The 13,242-nt window shown below is 42.2% G+C and overlaps 1 protein-coding gene across 1 annotated transcript in view; it reads right to left on the reverse strand.

Moving 5' to 3' along the window:
• Nucleotides 1-13,242, reverse strand: part of MACO1 (macoilin 1) — a 60,226-nt gene that overhangs the window by 21,444 nt on the left and 25,540 nt on the right. The gene's annotated exons all lie outside the window — the stretch shown is intronic.

The raw sequence follows: 13,242 nt of genomic DNA on the forward strand, positions 1-13,242 counted from the left end.
GCGGGGCTCGATCCCAGGACCCTGGGATCATGACGTGAGCCGAAGGCAGATGCTTAATGACTGAGCCACCCAGGTGCCCAAATAAATAAAATCTTAAAAAAAAATACAACTTACAACACTCCTTGCTCTGTAAGAAAAGGGGCTTTGGAAGAAAAGGGGCTTTGGGAGATCATCTCCAAATTATACAGCCAAGTGACTGAAAGATGGATGATTCTAACAAACCCGTCACACCAGCCAAAATTACCTACTTCTTGTTTCCAGACATCTTCTGCCTTTAGTTATACCACCCCGTGGGGGAGGAATGGCCTCCAATTTTCAAATTGCACTCTTCAAGGCCCAGTTAAAAAATAAAAACAAAAACTAAACAAACTCTCCACCATGAGGTACTGATCTCCAGGGCCCAAAGTTCTCTCTCCCTCTGAAATATGAAAGCCCTTACTGTTGGTGCTTCTTGTTTGGCACTAAACCACTGCCCTAGGCTGTTTTTTAATTTGTTTTGGTTTTTAATCTTTTCCTGTGTATGTATCTTATTTCTACAACTACTATACATTCTTTGAAGCCAGGGACTGACTGTGCTATAAAATTAGAAGCTGGAACTGTACTTCTGAAGTTTCTTCCAATCCTTACAGGCCACTGTCTCTAACCCGCACTCTCTGTCCATCTCCCTAGTGCTAAGAACAGGGTGAGGTCTACCTACAGCAGACCGTCAGATTCTTAGTTTAATAGTGGCTGAAGGAGACAGGGGTAAATGGGCGTCTGCTTATCAAGAAGGCAGGTGTACATGAAAAGAATGAATGAAGAGCAATTGCTTCATCTTGGTAAGGACCTAATTCCTTTAGGAAATCCCCTGGTATACATTAATCATATGAGACAAGACTTGTTTAGGGCCACACAGCTGTCTGTGCAGAACATCGAGCTCATACATTAAAGCTCTGTCCCCAGAAGAAATAGTATTTACCCTCTCCACCAACTCCTTCCCCTCCCCCCTTCCAGGCCGTTCTCACTGGCAGGAAGGGCAGCATGGGACATGCACATAAAAACCCGAATGCATCTCATCTTCAGTAAGGCTTACACTAACTTGAAGCTGCTCCAGCATGTTCTACAGACCACGTCTCTGGAAACAGTGAAATGAAGCTGCCTCAGGTCTCACTGTGGTCACTACCCTTGCTTACTAGGCACAAGTATCAAAAAATAAGCAACAGCTTGATGATTACTAAGTAAAACCATATTACAAAGTACCTTATGTCTCTGCTCCCTAATCTGTCAAACACAAAAGGTAAACACATTCATTTTCACCAAGAATGCAACGAAAGAAAAGGAATCCTAGAGGGATTCACATAACTGGTCATATAGGGAAATAGGGAAACTGACTTCTTGAAACCCTTCAAGAATAAAGCTATGAGTGCTACGACTAGTATTTTTAATAAGGTCCTTACAGGATGTGGTCAGATTTGATAGTTTGTATCAAAAGTCTTTAAAATGTTCTGATGCAGCATCCCACTCCCTGACATTCATTCAAGGAACCGGAGACACCCAGAAAGACTTACATAACAGTGTGTCTGTTGCAGCATTATTTCTAATAAGAAAGAAATCAGAAACACTTAAATATTCAACAGAAGACTGGCTAATTGTATATTCACGTGTCTGACACACAACCATTAAGAAATCATTAAGGAAGAGTATTTGATGACACAGGAGAATGCTCATGATATAGTCGGTGAAAAGGCAAGTTACAAAACATTATACATAGTGTGAGCTCCATTTGTAAAAAGAATATGTATGTATGCAAGAGAAACAGGATATATATTAAGATAGTGGCTATCTCTTCTTGATCTTCAAAACTGGATATAATCAACACATAGAACTTGTTTTTAACATTTTATTATACACACACACACCCAATGGAATATTACTCAGCCACAAAAGAATGAAATCTTGCCATCTGCAACCACATGGATGGAGCTACAGAGTATTATGCTAAGCAAAATAAGTCAGAGAAAGACAAATACCATATGATTTCACTCATATGTGGAATTTAAGAAACAAAACAAATGAGCAAGGTGGGGGGAATGAGAGAGGGGCAAACCAAGAATCAGACTCTTAACTATAAGAGAAGAAACTGATGGTTACCAGAGGGAAGGGGGTTGGGGCGATGGGTTAAAGACATGATAGGGATCAAGGAGTGCACTAATCATGATGAGCACCGGGTCTTGTATGGATGTGTTGAATCGCTATATTGTACACCTGAAACTAATACTACACTGTATGTTAACTAACTGGAATTTAAATAAAAACTTCAAAAAAATAAAATAAAAGAGGAGGCTGTTAATCTGCTTTCCATGGTGTTTCAATGTTCATTGTTACTCTTAGATTTGCCCATGTCATAGGTCAGTTTCAGAATAATCTGAAAGCCTTAGGGAAAGTCCAACTCTTTCACTTTATAAACTTTTTAGGTCACTCCAGAAAAGGGGGAATTTAACCTTCTGGAATAGAGAATGCCTTACTTCCTGAATCTACATCAACTACTTCCCATTCATCAGTTCCTATCAAATCAATAGTTTTTCTAAATCTACACTCTAGAGCTACAATTTATTGCCCCGGTCTGGCTCCCTCTGGAAAGGGGAGAGCAGACATTGTTCCGACATCAGGCTTCACAGTATACACACATCATAAGGGATGGTGCTGGGAGGTCAGACTCAAAACCAGCTGGCCTCTGAAGTCTGAGTAACCAGCATCCAGGTCCTGAATTTTGGTGTATTTTATGCTCCCAAAACACAGAGGGAACATCTTGGTGTGGAAGAAGTCACCAGTCCTAGGCACTGGAGGGCTAGGCAGCTCTCTACTGCATGGTTTGAGGAATACCAGAGATCCGCATCACCCTTCTCACCACAAAGCTTGCTGTCCCTTCTCCTTCTACGTGCTCTGAAAGCCTCACAGTCAGGTGTGAGCATTCAATTAGATAGGGGTGGTCTTTGACTGGGGTGGGGGTGAGGGGGACATCGTCAACAGGTGCATGTTTTCCAGGAATGCCACAAACTGAAGGAAAGGAGAAGGCAAAAAGGTCCCATTGATACATGGCAGATTAGTTCATGGGATTTACTAGATATTTCCTAACAGAAAAGTCCTTCCTCTGGGAGTCAAATTTTGATTGGTGGGGCCAGGAAGTGGGAGGGAACAAGATACAAGAATAACAGGAAGGGTCAGGTGCAGAGGTTCCAAATTGGTAAGTCAATCTGGCCCAGAAACCTGTTTTGTATGACCCTCCTCGACTTTATAACTGGGAGATTTGACATCGATATCTATCTTTGGCATCTCTTCAAAATCTCAGAAGATTTAGCAACACTAGGCCTGCCATTCCCCACGGCGATGCCTGGCCGTCCCACTGGAAGGGTATGTGCTCCCAGACTCCCAGGGGCCAGGTGCAGACGTGAATGCAAATGATGGCACCCCTGGCCTGTCCCGCTTGTGCCTGTGCCCTGCCCCGCTCCTAAAGGCGTCAGTCTGTAACACCAGCTCTTGGGTGGGGGGTGGGGTGGGGGTCATAAGGGCAACAGTCTTTTCCAGTTCATTATTCTGATATTACAACACTCTACCAAAAGAGGTGAAATGTATCTTATGAGACAGAAGAGCTGTCATTCTTCCCATAAAAGAGAAACTAAAACTTGTTCTAGTCCTGAGAGTCCCGGCTGGCTAGGAAAAAGGTCTCAGAGATTTGCAAATACTGAATGCCCACACTGGCTGTCAAAGGATTCAAACAGCTAGTTTCTAAATGATAGCGTGAGTAACATTTAAAGAATATAGTTCCTTTTCCTTGGAGTACCTCCCCCTTCAGGGAATCCACCGCTAATCCCCTTAGCTGGAAATCTCAATTCATTATGTGCCAGCAGGGATACTGACTCAGAATTTAACACAAGGTTTTATAGTAATTCCTTCTAAATTCTAGAGAGGAAACTTTCCAATTGTCTAACTAGAAATCCCTGTTTTGTTAGAATAAACCCTTAGTACTCAACATAAAAATGTTTCTAACGTGGACTCCCTGCCCCAAATAATTTGTGTTATTTCATAATTTAGTTACCCATACAATATAATTATCTTCTTTGATCACCTGGATATGAAGACATTAGGTAAACTGCTGACTTAAATTCACTGATGCCTAGTTTCTTAAGAGCTACATGGTTTTCAAGTCACAAACTAGCCCTGTTCAAGTATAAAATTATCATGCTTCTATTACCACATTTATATCTCAGAATATTATAGTTTTAAATCACTGCAATGGTTAATATAAACTCTGAATATATTGTGAATTAATATAAACAGAGCCAACCAAGTAAAACCTATAGGTGCCGTACATATTGTAAGCATGGCAGAAATGGAAATAAATCATGTCTGCTCAGAGGCAATGCTACCCAAACATGAATCAAAAACATTTTTTCGGGGCGCCTGGGTGGCTCAGTCGTGAAGCGTCTGCCTTTGGCTCAGGTCATGATCCCAGGGTCCTGGGATAGAGCCCCGCATCGAGCCCCGCATCGGGCTCCCTGCTCGGTGGGAAGTCTGCTTCTCCCTCTCCCACTCCCCCTGCTTGTGTTCCCTCTCTCGCTGTGTCTCTGTCAAATAAATAAAATCTCTAAAAAAAACCAACAACAGGGCGCCTGGGTGGCTCAGATGGTTAAGCGTCTGCCTTCGGCTCAGGTCATGATCCCAGGGTCCTGGGATCGAGCCCCGCATCGGGCTCCCTGCTCCTTGGGAGCCTGCTTCTCCCTCTGCTTCTCTCTCTCTCTCTCTCTGTCTCTGTCTCTCATGGATAAATAAATAAAAATCTTTAAAAAAACAAAAACAAAACAACAACAACAACAAACATTTTTTCTACAGAGACAGAAAACAAACATGCTAAACTTACTAAATAGAACTATGGCTCTACTACTTATTTTTTCCACTTAATAATTTCCAGATAATTTGATGGCAGCTATAGCCAACATATTTAATTTAGTTAGAACCTCTCGCTGTCCAGTTTCATAATCTTCATTCTAAAATTTCAGCTAAGAGTAAGACCCTTCCATGGAAGCTACTCGGTGCACCTGCAGCAGCAGAGACACCTGCCCTGGCAGCCAGCACTTGCTGGAGCGGCTATCAGCAAGCCACGCTGTTGCAGGAGCTTGTCGGCGCCGCGGTGTGCGGGTGACACGTGCAGGGGAAACAGCCAGGGTAAAGCCCCAAAGCCCAATCCCTGTCTCCCAAGGCCAGATTTTTTTCCCACAAACTATTCCTGACACACAGCAAACTGTATTGAAACACAAAAGAGAACAATCAGATGCACCGTTCTCCCTCTAGCACCAGAAATGATATATAAAGCAGTCGAACCCTTTCTAACCTGGGGGATTTCCTTGGAGCAGAACCAGGGGATCTGAGCTCCCTCTCCAGCTATCACAAGGACAAGGAGAATGGCCAGGGCTGGGGGGGTGAGGAGAGAGAGAGCAAGACTCACCAGGAGAGATGAACAGATAAGCAAACTGAGATTGCCTCCCAGTTCTTGGCCAAGGTGTGGATTGTGCCTAGGTTCCCTGGCCCTGAAGCACAACCAACCCACTGCCAGAGCAAATGGCTTTTTTCTGAGGGCAGTTCCTCAGAGGAGTTTTCTCTCTTTGTCCCTTGTAACTTCCAGAAATTCTTGACCCTCCTGCACAGCCTTAGAAAATAGTATTGGGCACCTGGGTGGCTCAATCGGTTAAGGGTCCCGACTCTTGATTTTGGCTCAGGTCATGATCTCAGGGTCGTGAGATGGAGCCCCACCTGGGGCTTTGCACTCAGTGGGGAGCCTGCTTGAGATTCTCGCTCTCCCTCTGCCCTCCCAACACCCCCCGCCCCGTTCTTTCTCTCTATAATAATAAAATACTCAAAAAGAATTTAAAAAATAAATTTTTAAAGAAGAGTATTGACAGAGTACTAAATTTCAAAACTTCCTAGGAAATACCAAGGAAAGGGGCTTAGGGTGGAAACTATTCTATTTTTTAAAAATCAGACTGATAACAACCTACTCAGGAGCAACAAATAGTGGGACACTGGATGTTGGTGCCTGGCCTGGTCTGATGTAACATTTAGCTTTTCTAATTTCAAAAGCCTCTCTCAGCTGCACGGCAACTCAACTTGAACTACACTGCACTGCACTTACTGAGGCTCAGCTTTTTCTCCCCCCTCTCTTTCTAATATTTTCCCTGCACAAAGCTAATACTCATTCAACAAGTATTTATTATCTACTCTGTGTACCATGGCAGATAAGAGAAAAGGAGGTCCCTAACCTCACTGAGCTTACATTCTATTATGGATATAACAAGATTGTGTAAAAATTCACACTATATAGAAATGGACAATGTAGGAAGTAAATATCCCCTATAATCAACTACAATTGACTGTCTGGTAGATACTATTTCAAATAATTTTTTGTGTACCGAGAACTACATCCACCCTTATTTTGTAATGGCCCCATAATATATAATCTGTTTTGCTACTTCCTCCCCTTTAACAATCAATCTTGGAGTTTTTCCATTACCTTCTTTTAAGATGGATTTCCATCTTTCAAGAGAATCCTTTGTAACCTTTCCTATTCACACCACTGTGATTCCCCACTAAGGACTCTTCAGGCCTTTGGGGAGGGCTGCAATAGTCCATAAAAATGCCATCTCCCCTGGGGCACCTGTCCCAGGGACTGCTCATAGGCTCTACCTCCTGAATTGACTGCTCTGTCTTGTTTCTTCCCCATAGTCAGGTCTCAGCTTTGGCATGTATTCTTGCTTTGTGCCTACAATCTTGGGTTCCATGCACAGACTCTCTTCCCCACCTTCTGTTGTAACTTGGCACCAGCAAGTTCCTTGCCCTTCCTTGTCCCTGGAGGTAGGAGCTAGCGCTGCCCACTCCTAACCCCGAGATGGGCAAGTACCTGGATAGCTTTCTACAAGGGACAGGAAAGATGGATAGTTGTTAGAAGAATTGGTGTCTCTTTGTTCTTCTGGTGGATAGCATCTGCCCCTAATTTTCCTTGTTGCTCTGAAAAGCTTTTCTAAGATGACAAAATAGGAGTTTCTTGGATTCTCTCTTCGCATAGGTCTTTTTTAGTTATTCACACCAAGTCATACTGAATCCACGGATTATTAAAAATCAGTACCCAAAAATATGGCCCTTTATTTTCAAAGGATATATAATTTTTAGTTGTGCATAGACATCTTGAAATGTAGGGAAATGAAAAATAGGAAGTACTATAAACTGTCTCCTGATGTCGGTGCACCTGGGTGGCTCAGTGGGTTAAGCGTCTGCCTTGGGTTCAGGTCATGATCCCAGGGTCCTGGGATTGAGCCCCAAGTCGGGCTCCCCGCTTTGTGGGGAGTCTGCTTCTCACTCTCTCTCTCTCTGCCCGCTCCTGCTCACTCGCTCTCTCTCAAATAAATAAAATCTTTTAAAAAAAGAACAAACAAAAAACTGTCTTCTGTTGTTTTTCCCCAAAGAGCAAGACCACACTAGGGAGGTTTATATAAGTCAGAGGTTATACAACAATCTCAAATGATAGTATTTGGAAGATAAGATTAAATTCAGAAATACAAAATACTGTGAACTGCTAGTCAAACCAAATTTGGGCAATCTGTGCCACCAGCAAGTCCAGTCAAAGGGGAAAGCTAGCTGTTTTTAGCTGGCTACTTTTGTCCCCCCTTTTGAAGAGAAATCTAAAATCATAAAAACAAATACAGGTTTATTTGGGCTAGAAAGTGGAATGAAGAGCAACGACATTCTGCTCGCCCACCAGCTTAAACCAGAAAGAGAGAAGTCACAAACACATGACAGCCTGCTGAAACACAATACTAATTGATATACTCATTGATGGACTAGAACATTATATAGCCCATTTAATAAAATATGTTATCATCAATCTATATGTTCCAAAACAATTTCTCTAAGATCCAGATCTGGTGGTCATGTAAATTAATCCCTGGGCATGAATGTTCAATATTCCTCAGTATAAGTGAATGAATTAGAATTTCTTAAAGTGCTTCTCTATCCCTCCCCTCTCCTCCCTTCCCTCTGAGGCAGGGCCACTACTTGCTTAGAGATTATCTGAAAAATCCTGATAAACATTTTCTCTTCTATCTCCCCCCTCCCCTGATTTCAAGCCTCCAAATAAGCAGAATTATATGAACAAACTAAAGTATAAGTGACTATATTTTGGTGTGCTTAAAATAACCAAATAAATTTAGAGGAATGAAAGAGTGAGTATTCAATATAGTATAGCTTTTCCCAGATTTCCATGTTTCCCTGAAGAGAAGGCTCTCCCTGGCTCCCTTGCTTCAAACTTTCTCCAGAACTTACTCTCATGGCAATGCCCAAACCCCAGGATCCCAGGCCTCCCAAGCTGTCACTAGTGGCCTCTCCTCAGGGTAAGTTGATGGTTACATCCCTGGTCTCAAGTCTTCCTGTTCAGGGCCCTTAGGTTTGCAGGTGACAAGTTAAGCCTACTCCAGAATTACCCCTCCTGAACGGGCAAATTCCATGCTGGGTGGTTCTGGGCTGTCTGAACCAGAGTAACTCCCAAGCTAGCTCTAATCAGAATTGAATTCTCAGAGACTCTGTAAGCTTTCAAGGGTAGGAGTGGATAGCCCCTTTATGTTCAGAGATTAAGTACGCCCTTGTGTCTTTGGGCAAGAACAAGAATTTTAAAAACACTTTAGAACAGCATCTCTCTATAAAAAAGGAAATGGATGAATTCTGAATAATTCATGGACTAATAATACATGAATTCTGAAGTTCTAGGCATTTCTTCTATAGATTTTAGCCATGAGAGCTTAAAATCTAGGTCTGGTGCCAATCCTTGAGCCAGCTTTAGTTGTATGAAAATTTAAAACAAAAAAAATATAAAGTAGAAAAATAAAGCAGGTTGATAAACCTCTTTAAAGCAGTGTGGTTAGAACAAAAAAGGCAGAAGTCAAGAAGAAACTTCGGTCTGGTCCTGGCACTGCTACTGTAGCTTGGTCACCTGGACTAGCCATTTAATCCTCCAGGGCTCCTTTACTTCACTGATAAAAAGACAAGGTTGGGGAGGCTGGTCTAGATGCCTCTGAGAACTCTTCCATCTCCAAAAAAATAATCACCATTCTAAATCCTACTCAGTTTTGTTAAATGCATCTCTGCTCGGCAAACTGTGGATACTTTTCCTTTGTGAATCTTCGTACCAGATACTATGCAACTACATTAAAGTCAAATGTGATCTCTTATTAAGAACAAGTGCTAAAAATAAAAAAGATGAATCTTCTGTCTTGGGTACAAAAAAGAGACTAGAAATGAATCAAGAAGAGACTTTTGTTTCAACATTTCTACAGAATATGGATCACTTTACATCTTGTAGTCAGTTTTAAATTCTCTTCCTTGACGAGGAAACTGCAACAAGTAACAATCAGCAAGAACTCCTCCAGTCTTGGGCTGTATCTGAGAGGGAGCTTGATGCCAAGTGCACAGAGAACCGTCGTCTCTTCTGCTTGCAGGCCCTGAAACTGCAGGAAAGCACCTCAGGTGTCACCCTGACCTGCCCCATCTTCCAGTGACGGCTGAAGGAGCTCACGGACCTGCCATGGAATATTCCACATCAAGGGAAAAGAGGGTGAAGCTAAGTTGGCAAAATGATTTCGATATAATTTTTTTAAGATTTTATTTCTTTGAGAGAAGAGAGCAAGCGTGAACGGGGAGGGGCCGAGGCGGAGGGAGGAAGAATCTGAAGCAGACTCTAAAATGAGTCGAAACCAAGAGTCAGACGCTTAACCAACTGCGCCACCCAGGCACCCCTCAATACAATTTAAGTGAAAAAAGCTAGATACAAAAACTATACAAATGCTAGGGCCACAGCGATAATAAGTTTCGTCAGTGAAACGAACATAGAACAAAATTTTAATAGTGATTCGTGTCATGTGGTGGGACTATTCCCCCTTTTCTCTGCCTAAATTTTCTGTAATTTTTTTGATATTTAAACTGTTTTAAAATTGACCACTGAAGAAAAAAAATTTAGCATATCTCATTCTAATTTACGTTATTCCCAGCACTTAGTAAAATAACTGATCTTCCACACTGCTTTTTCTGTTTTTATCTAGAATTTTCTCAGGTCAGAATTTAAAATATTTTGGCTACCCACATTACACATCTGTTTCTAAATATCTCGGGTAAAGAGCTCAAAAATCAAGCTAGCAGAGATCAGGTCATTTTTGTAAGATGTATTTTTCAAACAAAAAGAGGACTTTGGGCTGGCTTTCGCAAGTTCCCAAACTCTCCCTGGGCAGGATCCGACAGGCAACACTTATTCCCGGTTCCCACTTTCCCCCACCTTCCTTAACCTTAGCAGGCTATCAGCATCCTTTTCCGTGCAGGGCTGGACGGTTAGTATCTTCACCTTTACAGGCCATACGGCCTCTGTCGCCGCTACTCAACTGCAACTGTAGCACAAAAGCAGCCACGGATGCGGGCGCCTGGCTGGCTCAGTGTGGTGAGGCCCCCAACTCTTGGTTTCGGCTCGGGTCGTGAGATCCAGCCCCACTTCGGGCTCAGAGCTCAGTGGGGGGTCGGCTTGACATTCTCTCTCTCCTTCTCCCACTGCTCGCCTCCCCACCTTGCCCCACACGCACGCTCTCTCTCAAGTAAATAAATCTTAAAACAAAAAAACAAAAGCAGCCACAGACGCTACATAAATGAATGAGCGTGGCTGTGTTCCAGTAAAACTATTTTTTACAAAAACAGGCAGGGGGCCAGATTTGGCCTGTGTGCAATCATTTGCCAACCTGTGGTCTACAGCACACTGGAGAGCATCCATGGGGCTCAGAGGGATGGAGAAAAGACCTGAAGGACTACTTGCTCCTTCTAAGGAATGGCTGTCAAACCTTTTCACAGCCACACCAATCTACCAGAATTCTCTTTGAAAGTGGTACTGATGAATTTTTCCCCCAGAAGTCACAGAATTGGTTCCTCAAATATAGCCGTTCTCAACCACGATACCTACAGAATAATACCTATAGAATATTTTGCAATTAATTTACTATTAATAATACAGTACTGGTTTTTCAAATGATTTTTTAAAAAACATTTATAAAACAGGAAGCAGTCGATCAGTCTTCTCCCAAAAGCCAGCCTGGCCCGTACACAATCCTGGGCGTGTCTGCAGTAGCTAAGGGCTCGTGTACACACTTTTAGCCTGTGTATGTTTGCATCAGAAGGAGCCTTACTGGGCGCTGCATCCAGCCCCTCTCCATCTTAAGATAACCACCCCATTCTCTAGCTAACAACTCAAACAGGTCAGGTTTGGATCAGTTATAGTCTTAACTAATATCCATCAAAGCATACATGAAGTGAAACAGGAGGAAATGGGAGATAGCCAAGAAGGGCAAGAGGAAATGTGATAAGGCCTCCTACAAGCTGAATAATTTGCTCACATACTCTTCTTTTTATAAATTTCCATTGTCGTTCATCTTAGAAAAATTGGACAATGCATGAAAGTAAAAAGAAAAATTAAAGCCCCAATACTATCATGAGGCAATAACTATTGTTATCATTTTAGTTCCTTTCGCTCCAAATTATTTTTCTGTGTCTATTAGGGGAAAAGAAAAGATGTTTTTGATAAAACTGCTTTTTACTCTCTTCATTATTATGTCATGAGCTCTTCCCTATATAGTTTAATATGGCTCAAAAATGTGATTTTTGTAATGTCTATATTAAAAGTCCATCAAATGGATGGACCATATTTTATTTCAATTCTCCCCTGTTGTCGGGTATTTATATCATCTCCCTATTTTTTAGAATACATTAGAGGTTGAAAATAATCCTATGGAAGCTCACAACACTATTTACATATAATATTTTCTATTTATGTATTTGACAGCAGATGTTCCCTAGAACAGAGTAATGTCTGAGGCCCTCCAGATCAAGGCACATCAGAGTACGTTAGTGACCACAGGAAGAGGCATCCAACCCAGGATGAGACATGGGGGCACTGGACCCATGCACAGGAAAACTGGCCATCTGAGTCCTTGCACTTCTTTACTAAAGGCAGGTTAGGTGGTAGAGTCAATCAACGTTGGAACTGTGGTCCACGTGAGATACTGTCACGAGACTGAGCCTTGTCTGCTCTCTCTGCAAACCCAACAGAGGAAAACTGTTTTGCCTTGACTGCTATTAATAAAACTGTGTAGGAGAAAGGAGGTCAAAAAGCTTGTGGCCCATGTTTTGTTTATAGCATATAGTAAATTTGTGGGACATTTCCTTTGAAATAGAAGGTCAACTAATTGGTCTTTCTCCCATGGGTGCCTGGAGGAGGGCTCTCTGCTGAGTGTTTTCTCTGCAGGGCATCATGGGCAGAATGTCATTAACGAACACAAGGGGATGTCAGCCTGGCAGCATCAACAGCATGGAACGCTCCTACAAGTGGCTGGGGGCTCAGAAACCTCTCGAGCCTTTAGCGGTAGGTAGAACCCAAACGTATTTCCCTTAATCTAGCTGCCAGTCAGAAAATTCAGACAAATGAATAATCTAGTTCATATAATTTATAATGCTGGAAACCTTCCCTCCTAGAATAAATTGTCTGCTCTTAATTAAGCCAAAGGAAGAGGGATATAAGATGACTTAGCGGAGGGAGGGAGTTTTAAGTGTCTTCTCGAGTTACACATAAAAAATGCTCCAGTTCAGATTCCAGTTTCCATATTGAAAGATACGAGGTAAAAGGAACACATGTGTATTTTAGAAAATATAAAAAACACAGCAAAATTAAGGCTGAGCCAGTCAAGGTAATGCAACAATGTTATTCTTTTACTTAAAGATGGGAAAAGGAACATTTCTGATTAAAATTTAAATCTCACATTGTATTTACCTAGGGGATTTTTAGAAATTACTTTTCAAACCTAATTTTCCCAGAATTATCTGGGACATAATTCACATTTTAAGTGGAATAACAAAAGCAAGCACAAGGTGGTGAGGACAACTTTCTCCACACCAGCCCCACCCCATCTTCTGTACCTTTCTGACAAAGAGCTGTGCACGAACAGGACATGGACTCTTCGCTTTGTGTCTCTGCCACAAGAACTTTGGATGTGCAAACAGAAAAGGACCAGCACTACAGATATGTCTCTCAACACCACAGGAGGAATCAAGTTACATGTGAATTGGTCAAATGTGCACAGAAATCACTGTCACCTCTTACTCCAAACACTGGAAAGAGCTGGAGTCAATGCTTCA

Source organism: Mirounga leonina, unplaced genomic scaffold (assembly GCF_011800145.1).
Source record: "Mirounga leonina isolate KUSES-001 unplaced genomic scaffold, KU_Mleo_1.0 Mir_173, whole genome shotgun sequence".
NCBI lineage: Eukaryota > Metazoa > Chordata > Mammalia > Carnivora > Phocidae > Mirounga > Mirounga leonina.